General features: G+C 37.6%; 1 protein-coding gene across 1 annotated transcript in view; it reads right to left on the bottom strand.

Moving 5' to 3' along the window:
- The window catches only part of THSD7A (thrombospondin type 1 domain containing 7A), a 278,494-nt gene extending 266,891 nt beyond the window's left edge, over positions 1-11,603 (bottom strand). The window contains exon 1 of the mRNA XM_066196734.1: positions 10,779-11,603. The gene's annotated coding sequence lies outside the window, so the exon portion shown is untranslated. The remainder of the gene's footprint in view (positions 1-10,778) is intronic.
- Between the last annotated feature and the right edge of the window lie 5,717 nt (positions 11,604-17,320).

Here is a 17,320-nt window from a genome sequence, read left to right as displayed (position 1 = left end):
CAGCTATCTGAAAATGCCTCCTTGAACTCCAGCAGCACAGAAAAATCTGTTAGTTTTGGTAATGAGTCAGAGTGGGAGGAGATTTAATTGGAAAAGATTTCGACAGCAAACCAAGCATCCTCAAAATGTGACTTTACACAAGTAGCTCCAATTCTGGTGGTTTGTTTTACACCATTACAGAGAAGAACTACAAAAGACATTAGGCCATACTAACACGGATGCTCAAAGATTATACTGTCACTTTTATATTAAAAAAGTGTCTTTCATCATGAAAGAGAAATGCACACAGAGCGGCTAGAGGAGAGGTTCATAAAATCAAAGGTATGAAGGACGAATTGAGGCCCACAAAATAGAGACCACTTAATAAAATTACTGACAAGTCTCAAATGCAAGTAACAGTTTTTTACAGAAGCTTTACAGCTTTGTGCCATTCATTGTCACAACATATTCTGAAGGTCAAATGCTAGAAATGAGGATTACAGAAGGTAGTAAAGCATAAATCATTAAATACTATGAATGTGTTTCATATATTGAAGACTGTCAACTTATTCTCTTCTTGTAGTCTTGCCACATATTCTCCTCTATTGGAGAACTGCTCTACAGGTAACTAATGACTGCTAGCTTAAAAATGGTTATTTAAATAATTTACTAACAGATGTCCTTTTGAATTATTAATTTCTCTTGGAAGTCTATAAAGCTTTATAATGAGACTAGTTAAATAAATGTTTTAGCTGTGACCCGAGGCAGAATTTTTTCCAAACAGCATCCTTCAACTGATGAAGCCTAAGCCAGAATCTCGGTTCTTCTTGGTACTGTAACCCTCTTTTGGAGTACATGAAGGAATTTTCTACTCATTAGCACACACTTCCATTTATATTTCCAAAAGAAAGTCTCCTTTGTTCATGAGGAAGAAGCAAACAAAAATGACAGAAGTTAATGTTTAAAATGCCTCACAAATTGATTTTACCCAAAGTCACTCTTCCCACACCACATGCATTGAATTGCAACTGCGTGCCATGCTTAAGCTGTGGTTCAGTCCATATAAGGACATTACATTAGGAAACTGCTTGTAGGGGTAACCACAGTATTACACAGAAAAAAAAAACTTAAAAAAAAAAATGAAAAAAGAAAATCACAGAAGTTAAGCAACAAAAAGTTTCTAATTGCTTTAGTTGAATAGTTTGATTTTTACTTTTACATTATTACAGTAAGCATTGTTAGTCTTCATTGTGTGTACTTCTTATTTGGCAATTAGGACAAAAAAAAAAAAAAAAGGAAAGGACTTCTGTTTCATCAGTAGCACTTTTATGACAAGTTATGCCTCAAGCATACACAAAGATCCTGCAGCATTCAGATGGGAGGCATACAATATACCCATGAGCAAAACTTCTACTCTGATACAAAGAACTGACACTAGAAAGCTGATTGTAGCAAAATTGTGTAAAATACTTGCTCCTTTCCCCAAATAAGTTTGCTTCAAATGAATCTGCAAGTTCACTAGACCTGCTGCCATCATGACAGAGAGTTAAGGATGCTCTCTTCATGTCTTGGTAAGCTTCTTCTGGAAAACTGAAGAAAAAAGTGATAGTCCCCAGTGTTCCTACAAAACTTGAGTGGGGCAGGCAAAACTATCAGAAAACCACTAAATTTTTCTAACGCAGAACCTCAAAACCACTTTTGTTACAATCTGCTACTTGGAGGAGGTTCGCCTAGAAAGCACTCTTATTTAAGGTACTGCAAATGGTGTAAAGAGAATATAAAAGTGGTCCAAGAGGATCCCATCTAGAGAAAAGTTTTACAATGTCTTTGGTATCAGCTGATCAGATCCTGCCATCATTTTCTGTGTGCTGGATGATTTTTACACCCACCTTCCTCAGTTTTCAAGTGATCCTTGTACATGCTCATGGGAAACTTGTAAAGCCTCACCAAGCCAGCACATAAAATACTGAATTACAACAAAATACTAATGGTGGTCAGTGCCAAAAATCCCAAGTATAAATATCCTTATTGAACACTACAGGAGTATCTTTCATGCAGAAATCTTAGCAAATAAGAGCTGTTGGGACTTTGTAAAGAATTTTGAAAGGCCTGGAAAAAATTAAGAGAGGACAATCTAGATCAGCAAAAGAAAACCTGCAGTAACTAAGGGTAAATACCTCTTCTTTCTCAAACTTTTTTGCATTCTGGTGGTCATCTTTCCACTTGCAAAAAGTAGAGTTATGACAGTAGTTAAAAAAGCAATACACCAAGTCACATCACTAATAGACATCCCCAATGTTATGCTTTTACTAATGCTACTTTTTTTTTTTTAATTAAGAATAGACTGAAATTTCCATAAATATTTCAGACTCAAAAGTCAGACAATTCGTGTCTTCTGTGATGAAGAGGTAATAGCACAATAGGCAAAGGATCTGGACTGTGATCTGTTTTCTGAGAAACTGTAGCATAGTAACATAGCCACAGGCAGAGCTCAAGCAAAACACTATTGGAGATCCATGACACCAATCAAAGCAGTAGCACTTTGCAACACAGTATCAGTCCTGTAACATTCTTTATCTTTTTAAAAGAAAAATAATGTCTTACTTCTAAAAGATACTCAATTCCATTACTGAAAAAAGCAACAAACCATTAAAAATCACAAGGAACCACTTTTCAGACATACAATAGCTTTTTTATGGACACGTGCCTGGCTAAATGCAAGTAGAGCCTCCTCTGCCCTTACACAAATAAAATGATAATGAACTTCACTTAAAACTCTCAGATGAAGAAATAAAGCAGCCTCTAACTCAGGTGCACATTTAATATATGAATTCTTGGAATAAGATTAAGTCAGTTTCCAAACCTCAGTATTTCCCTTGCAGAGAAAGATGTTTACAAGATTTTTCCTTCAGCCAGGTTTCTAAAGTCCCAGTTCAAAAATATAGGTCAGGTTACCTACTGCCTCCAAACTTCCTCAAAGTCAGCTCAAATAGTGCAAGCCTGACCCATTTTGAGTGGGGTCTTCATAACTAATGAAATAAATTATTCAGGTGGCTGCATCACTTTTCAATATACCTTATTTTTTTTTCTGCGTTAAAGGTTTCACATATCAAATATATTATCATTTGAATACCATACTCTGAGAAGATTGATGTGAAAGTCTCATAGGCATTTGGGAGTCACTAGTCAGCTCAAGGAAGATTAGTGCTTTATGTGTTTCATTAAATAATTCCTGGAGTAAACAAGTATTAATATGCAGGTTGAGCACAACAGAAAACTTTTTTTTCTGATCATTATCCATTAGTTTCATTGAAGAAAATCAGAAACATTTAAAATCAGAATATAGAAATTTACTATTTTTAATTACTACACTAAATCCTAATTTTGAGAATCTAAACAATGATAATTCTTTAACTCAGTTCCAGTATCTTCTTTTACTAGTACTTGAAACAGAGGAATGTGGAGCAGTTGTGGGCAAACACTTTCTACTTAGTAAAACTGGCCCATACACTATCCCATGTGGGAATGTCCATTGGAAAATAATCTTCTTGCAAATTTCATCCAAAACATTTCAGTGAGAAGAAAGATATTTCCGCATGAAAAGTCCCATTTTCTGAGATATTTTTAAAAATAGCTTCATTCTGATTATTAAACAATATCATTCTGAAAAACACTTATGAGGGGGTTTTGGTGATTTGTTGCCTTTTTTTGGCCGATCCTACCTTAAATCCAAAGCAACTGTCATTGCAGCAAAAGGTAGCATGCATTAGTGCTCTCTAGAAAATTCTGCTAATACATTTCAAAGTGCTTTTCCAGGTACAAATAAGGTGAATTTCTTAATATACTCACCACAGATTTTCTCTGAAGATAACTATTATGAGAAATTCAGCAGAAGTCCATTGATAAGAAGAGCTGCTCAGGTAAAAGGACTTTTATAGCCTGAGAACTGCTATCTATAATCTTGGCACTTTGGTCTCTCAGAATATGAACTAATGTATCTGGAATGGAGCTCATTATTAATAGTTAAATATCTTTAAATGGAGCAGCTTTGAAGATCACTTCCAATATCAATAGCTTGCATTTATATAGGGCTTTTATTTTCAAGGACAATGGTACATGGTCCCTGAATCACACGCATGCAGACGTACATAGAGACTTCTATTTGCATTCAAACACATCATAAAGATTAGAAATATGTACCCCTTTTGAAATAAATATAAAAGCATAATCTATCAACTTACATATAGTTTCGGAGATTTCAATATATAAGGCTAGGTGACAGCCCAATATTTAATCACAAATGTCAATGCAGTTGTACCAATTAATTGTGCAGAACATCAAGTGCTCTCCACAGAAAAGGTTATATCAGAAGATGATTTCTGTGCAGAAAACAAAAAAAACAACCTTCATTTTTTACAGGTTCTGAAAATAAGGGGGGAAACTATACCTTTTACAGAGGAATCTTAGACAGAATACTGTTTGCGCTATTTCACTTAATACAGGACAGACATTTCAGTCAATTCAGATCTTCACAGACATACTTCTGCTGAAAACTCTTGGGTAAGATCCTTAAAAATTTTGACCAGGTTATTTTTAAATGAGATACAGAGGCCAGTAACTTTATACCAAACAAAATAAACAAAATTATCTATTAAAGACAAAAATAATGTAAAAAGCCTGTTCAAAGATTTCTGATTCTAGAGCACTAGTTCCCCTTCATTAAAATTGATTATGCTTGCTATGCAATGTTCCAAAGGTACATTGCATTGTAATTTACCTCTTCCACTTGTACTCCAACTGCACAAATTAAATTTCACCAAAACATCTAAGGGAAAGAGTCAAGACAGAAAAGAAATTACCAGGTTCAAAAAAAACCCCAAAACAACAGCAACAAAAAAAAAAAAAAAAATAAAACACACCTCTCTAAAAAACATAGGTTAATTTTTCCGAAACAACAACTTATGACTTCCAAACAGGGAGGGCAAAATCCCTCCAGCACTGAAGCAAAAGGGAACTTTAATACCAACTTTAACACTGTTGGATATCATCTCTCAAACTGAGGAAAGCTGAAATGAGCTAATTTACTACTTATTTAAATAACTAATCATTTAGTGGTTTATCTGGGGTTTTTTGACACTACACCTGTGTAAAAGATTATTTTTACATAATTACTGTAAAAGTCTTCCACAACCCAACATTCGCAGTATTGCACCCTATTTCCAAGTGTAATGACCCTCAAAATCCAAGACTGATTTTGACTTTATTTTGATCAATACTAATCTCCAAGATATATTTGACTTCGCACTGACCTAAACAAAAAGGTCACTATCTGTGTATTAGTCAATCTCCAAAACATTTATTAAATTAATTTCAGAGACCACAAAAGGTATATTGTTACAATTGTTTCTGGGATTTCTATCCATCATCCTTAGTAAGATTTACATGCAACTGATAATCCACATAATCACATTGTCACTGTAGTGGATTTCTCAAAACATCTCGATCTGTCCTCAATTATTTTAGATTAATCAGTTTTGTATTTATCTAATTGGAGAAACACCACCATATTATATAGTTACTGGACTATTGGAATCCAGTGTTACACATATTAAAGTCAATGGGAGAATACCTCTCCCTTCAGTGATAAAACTGAACTCAACTTGGGGGGAATATAAAATCCTGCATTTATTCTTTAGTTCCCCCTGAGAGCAAAGCAGGAGAAGCCTTTTCAACCAAAGTACTTTGATCAGCACATTTTTAAGAGAAAATTCACAGCACCCAGAAGCATATTTCCATAACATTTATTTTTAAAAAATATAGATTCCTGATTAGCTTTTTTATTACATTGTCTAATTTCAAAGTAGGACTATAAAAACAATACATGCATTAAGGCAGCAGATAACATAGTAACAAAATTGTTACTGACTGATCTGGGGTAGGCTTCTCCTCACTTTTATTTTCTTTCTTCAAACAAACAAACAAACAAATGAATCAAGCTTAGAAAAACACAAAGAAAAGAGAAAGACAATAAATATAAGAGAGAATCAATAATTTTTAAAATTAAGATTAGCAAATTAAATTAATGCCTTTTTTGTTCTTGTCACAAAATGTAATTTTGCCTCCCAAGGACATTACAAATTTCAGTAGAACTATCTGCATTTCTGATAGATAACACAATTTAATCTTAGCATAGTAAAGACCCCATATAGTAAATTACTTGAGACAAGAACCATGTGTTTATTTTCTCCTTCAGACAATTTACCTTAAATCAAATAATTTTACTATCTAGCTGAAATTTTAAGCTAAAATAATACTAAAGACTCCATGAAATTTCTGTCCAGAAGTATTATTAAAAGCCAAGTACTTGTAAGTTACCCATGTATACTTCAATATAATTCTATCAGACCTTACACACCTAGAATTTTCACCCAGCAGATACATTTGCTTAAAAATTCAAATTTAAGCCTTCCCTGCCTCTGGAGCTGCAGATACTAAAAGACATATGAGTAGGCAGAATAAAGTGAATAGTAAGCAAAAGGGAGAAGTTAAATGAAAATAAAACCAAAAGAGTGGGCAGTAATCAAGACTAAGGATGGAAAAAGCCGGCGAGGAGGAAAATAATTTCATAAATACAATGAAAAAAAATCATCCAAGTTTCCAAACCATGGCACAAATATGGGTCTCACAGCTCTGGCCGGGGTGAACATGCCCCTGTTTCAAACTCAACTGTTTGACGACTTTTGGATTTCCACTTCCATACTGCTACCACCACCACTGGTCTTGGGCCAAGTAAGAGAGAAAGACTTACCTTTCTCCAGTTGGAATCTACTTAATATTACTCATGTAAAGTATCTTTCTACTAAAACATTATATTAGAAGAACACACTTTTATACCCAAACAAGTGGTCCCAAAGTATACAGGTTACCTAAGTACCCTACGAGGGACAGCGTGTTTGCCAAACTTTGACATCCCAACTTGAAGCAGGAGGAGTACAGCATATACTCTGCTATGGTTGCTAATGGATTCATCCAAAAGACATCTCTAAGGAACAACAGAGAGCTAAATAGAAGCCTGTGCTATTATCTGAAATGTGAGTAGTTCCACCAGAGGTGCTGGCATGTCACACAAAAGCAAAACTACACTCTCTTACACACAACACAAAATCAGAGATGAAAAAGCCAACAAGATTTGCCAATAAACTAAAGCTCTTCTAAACTTGTCTTTTATTTTGAAATTCGGCCCTTTTTAGCAGAATTTCAGCTCCACAAACTACTACATTCATTTTCCTCACTGCCCTTGGTATGTGAGGGTGACAGAAGAATGTCTAGAAATGCCTACATTGCCCATTTTTTTTATATTCCATTACAAAACAGCTCTCATTTGGAAACGTTTTGAATATTATGTGTTGTCAGAAGAAATTTTTAAGAGTGTGTAAGGCCATTCAGGGGAAGAGCTAGACCTAAGCACAGGCTGAGGAGTGAGAGAGCAGAAGACATTTATGTCCCACTTCAGACAGCCCAGAGGGCTGCTGAAGCAAAGGCAAAGGAATCAAGAATATAAAAGCAGGCTACACACAACGCAGCTTTAGCCTGCTAAGGAGCAACAAGCAGCTTAAAGCTGACGTATAAGAACACTCGCTCAAGAGGGGTTGAACATTGGCAAGCACCAAAGAAGAATTAAGACTTTCTGAAGCTTCACTGTAAACAGCCTGAAAGAGACTGGCATGATGCATGGCATTTAAAGCTTTGACAGAAGGTAAATGCAAACACTTCCTGGGCACATATAATCCCTTCTGGAAAGATAGACAAACTCCATCTCAAAACTTCTGCAATGCTTCCAAACCACTCTCTGTTGCCACTGGAACCCATGTGTTCCAAAAGGAGGATATTCTCCAAATTTCTGCAAGACAATTTTTTCAAGGGTAGTACTCAGTTATTCTCCTGACAGCAACGTCCTTTACCAAAAGCCTCTGGCTCCCTTCTGTTGATTTTCTCCTGAGTTTGCAGATGGAGTCCATGTACACAGCTTTAATTTCACTTGGTCAAACAAATCAGGACCTCTTTTATCTCCTTGTGACCAGACCATCCCATCAGCCCTTTTGAGCACCTGACCCAAATTCAGTTATTTCTTCCTGAAGATGAGTGATCAGAATATTTCCTCTCATCATTAATTAGTGTGAGTTTATAGTATTATTTTTATCAGATCGTTCAGAACCTTCTCTACACAGGCATCATAAGGTTAGGTTTTGCTTTTCCCACTGCTACTTTACTTTGACCAATCAGGTGAATTTTTCCTTTATTTCTCCCTATTTGTTCTATGACAGAACAAATCTTATAAGATATATTAACAAATATTTGTAAATTAACAAATATACATATTTGTTAATATGAGGACTAATGAATTAATTACAGCATCATTCAAAGACCTCAACTTCAGCAACTTGGATATGAACATCTTTGCCAAATCTACAACAGAGGAGATAAGGACAACTGTGGAAAAAGAGACTCAGTTTTCATACATAAATTTCAAGAAAGCTACTATATATCCACACACCACTAGTCAACCATATGAAAATTAAAGTGGATACTCATATATTACAAAAGTAATTTTCTACTTGTAATATGCAAATTATTTCCAAGTGGTCTAATACACACAGTTAAGAAAAATGGGCCCACTGAAACCAAAATTTAAATGGCAAATTGACTCTACTGTAAAATTGCCTATGGTCTGTGAATCGAAATAAATATGAGAACCATTTCTTGTATTATTTGGGTACCTTCTTTGTATGTGCTAATTGGAGTTGAGGGCACAGTTCTGACAGGTATTCTATGCTTATGATAAACTAACAGCTCAAAGAAGATATTGAATATATTTAGCTCATGAATAGTTTTGCTTCTGAAAGGAAGAGTAACTTTTAGATCAGCACAATCCATCATAACAGACTGAAACCTGTGATCTATGTGAGTATTAGCATTCTAGCTCATCTGTTCCTGCATCTCCTTTACAAGACATTTAATCCTGGTTTCAGCCTCTGTCAGGTAAAAGTCTCAAGTACAGAAGAAAGTAAATTAAGAAGAACTTTTTTCATATTATTAAAGTAAGAAATTCTAGGATATCTTTTATCTCCACATTTACTTGTCATTCTAATGGAATAGAGCTGGAGAAGGCAGACTGCTATGGATAAAAATCAATTTAATACAGTTTTTCAGCTGTTAAAACAAAAATTAAAATTCTTTCTTTTCCTGATTACATTCCGAATACATTTGGGATATTGATTAACTATCAATTAAGCGTGATAAAGCAATGACTTACATCTTTAAAGTAGTCAGGAAGACATAAATGAAAAGATATTTTACCCTACACACATTGACCTAAGGAATTACAAAGAATGGAAAGCATGGGAATTTACTACTTCAACTGAATTCTTTAATTCAATAAAAATTTTAGTATCAAGTAATTAAAGTCATCCCTTTCTCTACTGTCCACATTAATGTTTCAACAGGATCCAAATAAAAATTTTGTTGTTCTCTTGTGGATTTGGATGAAGGGCTTAATTGCAGCAATACTAGATCCCTCCCCCCAGCTCTTATGGCCAGCTCTGACAGACACACTGCATATGACTGCTGTAATATATGGTACACTGGTGTGATATATAGCCTATAGAAGTACTATGTATTATCACTTTGTCAGCCTCCCACTACTCCCCCTTGTCATAAAATGCACAATGTGGGAAGATAAATGTGGAATCCAAGTGCCTAACCACAGGTGGAATTTCTGGTATTTTGACCTACCCAGGAAAATGAATTCTAACAGAAATAATATGGTAGTTGCTAAAGATGCTCTAAATTTCTTATTTTACAAGGGCAAGCCCCTGACAATATTAAGACTTAATCTGTTCCAAGGAGACAAAGTAGTGATGAATTAGAGCCAGTACCATCTCACCAGAAAACTTGCATTACCCCAGATTAGTGCCAAAAAAACAATGAAACATTTGATAACTTAACAAAAAGAAACATCTCTACAGTTGGTCTGAATCTCAAGTCAGAACAGGTCTCACAAAATTAACCAGTCACATAAATCTGGATTTTAAAGAAAGTCTTCAATTATTGTCTATCATTATATCAATGGCCTTAAGAGAAAGCGAGTTATTCCAAAATAAAGCCAACAGTATAGCTGAAACAGGAACAAGTCATGGACAACTTGTACCAAAGAAAATCACCTGCTCCCAAAACACAGCAGGATGTCCTCAAGTGACTTTCATAACATTTGTCCCTGACTGTCTTCCAGATGCTCTCAAAGAGACTCCTAGAAAAAACAGTATTTTCAATAGCCTTTGGAAAGCAGAACTAAAGTCAGGAAAGGACAGGGTAGGCCCTGTGACCTATACATAAGCAGCAAATTATTTTAACATGTTATCTTACATACATTAAAACTTAAGGATGACCTGACCATTTTTTTTAGAAAGTAGACATTTTAATGAAGTATGAGTCTGTTAACCAACTTCCTTCAGTGCAGCTTCTTCAAATTTAGTGCTGATGTATAAATTGTTAAATGTAGACACAACAGAAATTTCACGCAGAATTCAGCCTCCCAGTCTGTGTTAAACAGGATTATAGGTAATGTCTATAGTTCATACAACATAGAAAGCCACATCCCTAACCCAGAACCACTTTTCTCAGGTTCCATAATAACACAGATTTTCATTTCACTTAGGCTGAGTAATTAAAAGGAAACACCCGTGACTTGAATTTATGCCAACAGCCTTTACTGCAAGAGTTATTTTCTTTTAAAATTATACCTTGCTCTTTACATTCCTTTCGGTTGCTTAAGAGAGCTCCAGAAGTCGTCTAACCGTATGCGATGTAAGACTGACCCCACGCCCTTTGGTCTCTTTTCAGATGCCTCTTCGTTACTCTTGCGACATCAGCTTCCCTGGTCCCGTTACAAAACGCAGCCCGAGCACGTCAGTACCAGCGCTGAGCGCTCCCGGCGAGGAGCGGCACTTCTGCGTGGCTTTAAAGGGCGCAACTACAACCCTGCTCCTGCGACACTCACAAATTCACCTGACAGACGAGATTTTTTTTTTTTCCTTAAAATTGCAATGATTTGTTTTCACAAAGCACCCTGACAGCTTTAGTCCCGGGCCAAAGGCTCGCTCACGGGGCGCTGGGCAAACCCTCTGACAGCTTTTTTACTTTTTATAGCCATGGCTTCACGACATGCCTTTTTGCTTTGCCTCCCCACCAAGAGCGTACGCACAGCCAAGCGGCCGCTCTAAAAGTGTTAAACTCTGCGTAACACCTACAAGAACCCCGAGCAAACACTTTTCCTAGCCGCCCGCCCGGCTCCTTCGCAACTCCACGTCGGGAACAGCCGCATCGGCTGCCAGAACGCGGCACCTCCCAGGCGGTGGCAGCCGCGGCGGGACAGCCGGGGAGGCGGCAGGGTAAGGTCCCGGTGTGACCGAGCCCAGCGGCGGGGAGGGGACGAAGCGGAGGGCTCAGGTGAGAGCCCGGCCCCGCGGCCCCCCGCAACCAACTCTCCGCCCCATCCCCGCACCTCCCCGCGGCGGCTCCGCGCCCCCGCCGCCGCCCGGGAGGACGAGCCCGGGGAGGGCAGACGCTCCCCCGGTGCCGTGGGCACCCGCCCGCCGCACTCACCGCCCCTCGCCGCTCCGCTGCCCGCGCCGGGACGCGGCGGCGGCGGCAGCTCCCTCCCTCCTGCGGCGGGGCGGAGGCTCCGCGCCCCCCGTGCCCCGTGCCCCGCGCCGCCCACGCCGCCTTCCGCGGGCCTTCACCCGCCCCCCGGCATCACGCGGCCGCCCCTCCCCGGGAGCCGGCGGCTCCATCCGCAATGCAGCTGCGGCCGCCCTCTCCTCCTGCTCCTGCCTCTGCTCCTCCGCCCGGCCCGTGCGGGCACCTGCCCGCTGCCCCTCGGCTGCGGAGATACGATCTGCGCACCCGGGCCCAGCCCCGCGGGCGGCGGCGAGTGGGCACCGCGCCCGCTCCCACGGCCGGGGAGCTCCGTGCCCCGTCATGGGTGTGAGACAGGGAGGAAGGACGGGAGAAGGCGGAACAGGAGAACGGGACAAGGGTCGGGGGGCGTGGGGGGTGAAACACACACACACACATACGAAAAGGAATAACAAGGGAAAGAAGAATAAAAGGGGAGTGGGGTGCGGGATGAGGAAAGGATGGAAAGGGGGTTATTTCCAAACAGACTTTTGCGGGTTGTTTCTACCCCCCACAAACCTATTACTGCGGTGGACCCCTGGGACCAGCCGAGATTAATTGCTCTGTGTTATGAAGAAAATGATAGATGACATTAATCAGGGAAGTTGTAAGTCATCCACGTTTGTAGATGGAATTTGGAGATTAGCTGGGACAGATGGCAGGCAAACACTGCGCTCTCCAGGTCTGGCGTAAATCATCAATGTCTGGAATTATTAAACAGCCAATGACAGAAACTCATGCATTTTCCTGAAGAGAAGTATATCTTAGAAAGATGAATATTCACTTCATATTAGGAAAAGCTTTTCCAAACATTGTTCAGTTTCTCTCTCTAAATAATTGAAATATTTGTTTTTCCTTCCTGGATGTCAGAAACTTCAAGCCCGGAAAAGAAACTAGACTCTTCACACTTCTCATCCTTCAGGACATGGATGAGAAGCAAAGCGAGGCAAACAAGTACCCAAATCACTGCTTTAATGCCGTTTCTGAAATAAGCAGAAAAATTTGCAATAGGCTTGTCCTGATATCTCCAGTAGATTTGTTTTTATTTGCAGTAACTACTGCAGCAAAATATTTTTTTTTATTTAGGTTTTATTTTTCTTCATGCATTTTGAGGAAAGGAGTGAATCGATGCAACTTTTATTCATAACTCCTAAAGGAACATTAGACATTCTGTGGAATCTAAATAGTCCAAGTGGAGAGAAGAACTTTTTCTATTTGTCTCCCCTATTTTTTTTTTTTTTCACATAGCAAAAATGAGTTATGGTATGATGAACTTCAGTAAATCTTTCATGGTATCGTATTGATTGATATGTCAAATGCTTCTCTAAATATAAGCTTAGCCCCAATACCTATGACTGAGTAATTGTAAGCTTGATTGCATGTCCTGCAATAATGTGATCAATCTACAGCAACATTCAGAATTTTACAGAAACCTGCTCTATAAATTCAATAATAGCATCTGTTCTATCACATTAGCAGAATCACTGTTCAAAACGCTGAGTTTACAAGAGTTGTTTAAAAAAAATATTCAAATGTTAACTCCTTACATGTAAACTAAATGTTCACCAGGCTTACCAGTTTAATAACCATTATTAAAAGCTTCTTTTAGAAAAATTATTGTGATTTTTATTAGATTTAGGAAAACCAATGTACAAAATATCAAATGTACTTTTTTTAAAAAAAATCAGTATTTGGATTTTTTTGAGCACTCTACCCTTAATCATCTCTAAAATGCTTCAGTATGTGATCCTTGCACACAAGTATTGCCTTTCCTAACTTTGCTGCAAAATCTAGGGGAAAATCAGGTTTAAGTTATTTAATTTTTAAATTACAAGCACTTCAAATCTAGCACTTCAAGTGGAGAACCACATCACTGCTATGACTCAGAAATATCGCTATCTGCAATCAGCAATATAATTCAGTTGATGAGAGATGATCTAGTTCAACTCCCTCCTCAAGGCAGTACAACTTCAAAGCTAGATCAGCTTCATTAGCACTTAGTTTCAAAAATCCCCAAGAATGGAGATTCCAACTTTTCTGGGGAAAATGTTCAATTCTAACTATTGCTTATTGTAGAGAATGCTTTTGTTTTTCCTAATAAGAATTTCTCTTGCTGCAGCTGGGATCTGTTGCCTCTCATCCTTTCTCAGGGCACCTGAGAAGAGTGTTGTTCTGTGTCCCCTGTAAGCACTCCCTCAGTAGCTGAAGATGTCAATTCCATCCTCCACCTTAGCCTTCTTCTCTTCAGACCTCTCAGAAATATTATTAACCTTTCACAAATTCACTACTCTTTCCTTATTTCTTTTTTAATAAATCTCACCAAATTTAATATTATAAGGCAAAACTCTTATTTTTGGGATTCTTTTTTCCCCTTATCTCTCAGAGTATTAAAAATGGATAGTCAAAATTACTCATCCCTCTTCTAAATGGGGTACTCATGACAAATCCTACAAAAATCAGCATGGTCAAGGTAAAACTTCATCCTAAGTTCCTATTTCTATTTGAAAGGGCAAAGATAAAGGTCATAATCATTTCTATCCCATTTTTCCATACAAGTTGGTCATATGGTAACTTTAGGGGTACTAGCACTACCTACAGAGCAGATTGAGTTTCCCAAGCCTTACCTAAAAAAAATGTTTTAAACCAAATATTTGGTTTTTGCTCTGACCATAATTACTTTTGCCTGAGATTAAGTTTCTCAGATATGTTTGAAAACTAATAATATTTTTATGCATGTGCCCTGTGCACAGCCACAAGGGCTTGTTCTGAGATAGGCCATGAATTGAAGCTGTCAGGGGCAGTAATGCAGAGAGAGGCTGAGAAAGGGAACAACAGGCAAAAAGGGTAGCCTAGGTTGAAACTCTTTTCCCTTTCATTCACAAAAGCTCTGGTTTGTCCTCCATCTCAGCAAAAGAGAAAACTAGGGTTTCTACTCATTGTATTCATCTTAAACTATTTGACACCTTTACCAGTGTGCTCTTTAACACTATTTGTATTTTAATTTATTCTCTATTTTTTCACTGCATAAATTATGTGCTCTTACTCTATATATACACATGTATATATCTTATAAAAAATACATATAAGGTAAATAATCTAAAGCATCTCATGGATACAGACATTCTTGTTTGAAAGAATCCTCATTTCAGACTAGAAACAAGCATGCAGCTATATCTGAAATGTAATACTCTGTTAGGACGCAGAATCACCATCACAATAATATATCTAAACAATATATCAGCCTTGCAAGGTGTGCTCATTGTTTGTTTTGAGTGGTTTTTTTCAGACCCTTTAGAACAAACCAAAGATGAGAACTGAAAAGAAATTGGCCTATGTGTTCTGTGAGGCTTTAAAGAAACATCTTCTTCAAAAGTTTTGTAGTCTTGCAAAAAATAAATGGTGAAAAATCATCCCTAAGAGACTTGACAACAGAAAGTACATGTTCACAGTCAAGGAACTAAACCATACAACAAACTGCAATGCAGTAAGGAAGCTCTTGCCTCTGTTAAGCAAAGCTGTGATAAATTGATGGAGTTGTCACTATTTTACATATCCTATGCCTTATGTGACATTAATTAGTTATTTCAGTGGGCAGAAGTCTACTCAAGAAATCACCAGCACAGCAGACCCTAATTAGCATTCCTGTTCAGTCTAGAGAGCTTTAATTTTCTAGCACCGTGTGGATACAGACAACACACACAACTACACCCCTGATTACAGGGAAGCATTTTAGGCAAAACAGTGATGAAGCAGACAGATTTACACTGTCCATGCCTAACATGAAGCTCTACGCTTGCCTGCTCTTTTCCAAACCATTGTCTTATAGCTTTATTTTAAAGTCAAAACCAAGTTATTACTGAAAAATGTATTTTTCCTTCCTCCACGTGAAACATTATCCCTGACATAAAATCAAATATCTGGTAATTTCTTTTTTTCATTCACAGACTATTCCTTACAAGTATAATCTATAGGGCAGTTTGAAGGCATTCCCTTGGTATTTTGGCCACATGTCCTACAACAGAAGAAACATGAAATAATACTTATTTTTCCATCTATTTACGGATATCTCTGGTTTTACCTCAGAAACAAAAATGTCTTTTGTCATATTTGAATTATAAAAATTGGGAAACCTTCCATCTCTTTGTTTTCCTAACAAATTAGCATCTTTGAAAAGGCTTCTTTTGGAGAATTTTCTTTTCCTAGGACATAATTTGAATGGTGAGCAGCACATTTGATCTACTAGAAATAATTATAAAAAATATCCTTAAATGAAAACAGACATTGGACATTTCTGTTCAAGTCCATTTTTCTGTGTATTCCCTAAAAACTGAATACTTGAAAGTACTGGAATATAAATTGGTCATTGAGGAAAGTCCTGCTATGCCATAAAGTCTTGCCTTAGGAGAACTGATATTTGAATCAGCTATTAAGAAAGATATCATTATATTTTATATCTACCATGAACTCCAGCAATGATGACCAGAGCAATAAATATTTTCAGATGTCAAGAGTAAGAAATATGGAAAGCTTTGTAGGGACAGGAGAAAAGACTGGAGACATTTGGCAGAAAAAGGGGATAGAAGGTCTCAAAATCATATTGCTGGGCAATATGAAAGGACAGAACAGCAATGGTGGGCACAAAAAGGCTGCTGGGAGTTGTAAATGACATTTATGTAAGTGTAGGAAGAAAATGTTTCACAAAAGAGCTAGATAATATTTAATTTTTTACATCCCCATGAGGATTTACCTTCTGAGGTAAATTTATTTTGCCTACGGCCTGCAAGCCTTGCTGCCAAAAGCTTTATGCAACAAGCAGTGAAAATTTAATTCATATCAATGAGGTTAATAGAACCATTTCAACACTGACACTAAGAAATTGAAAGAGGAAATAAAGTGAGAAGCATCCACTTCAATTTCTATCTGTGCTTGCCATGCCAATAAACATATTTGGTCTCTTGTAGGAAATCTTATAATCATACTGTCTGTCCCAGCAATGTATATTGAGCACATTCCTGTGAACAGGAGAGGATGGCACACAGCTGCTGCAGGAGACTCGTAGGAATGTCAGTTGTCAGCCATGAGATGGGACAGCTCAAAGTCTACCCTACCTCTACTATTAGAGAAATGTTATTAATTTCGTGAAGATTTCAGCATATTTTTTCAAAGGGATATATATCCCTGATCATCTGTATTCCACAAGGGGAAGAAAATAGATTGATTCATCCCAAGTTAATGTCAGTATTTTAACTCACCTCTTCCTTACTTTATGCTGAAGGTACAAGGAGTGTGAGGAGAACATTCTGCTCCTGGATTCACACTCCTGGAACACACTCTGGACTTCCTGCTCTTACACAATTACTTACATGGAAAGTTGAGGCTCTATCATTAACTGTATATTCAATATATACCAAACAAAAAGCATGTCAACTTTAGCATTGTAAAACCTGATTAGAACCTTTATCGCACAACTTTACTACATCTGTAATTCCTGTATAAAATGCCAGCTGTATATCACCTTTATTTAATAATAATGAACCTTCTTAACATTCTAAATAGAGAAAAACTTTTTCCAGTTTCATATTTACACTGGCATTAAACTGACGAAGGA

Source organism: Chamaea fasciata, unplaced genomic scaffold, assembly GCF_029207755.1.
Source record: "Chamaea fasciata isolate MVZ Bird 193981 ecotype frontalis unplaced genomic scaffold, bChaFas1.0.hap1 SCAF_1, whole genome shotgun sequence".
Classification (NCBI taxonomy): Eukaryota; Metazoa; Chordata; class Aves; order Passeriformes; family Sylviidae; genus Chamaea; species Chamaea fasciata.
The sequence above is the reverse complement of the archived record's forward strand: the minus strand, read 5'-3'. Positions and strand labels throughout refer to the sequence as shown.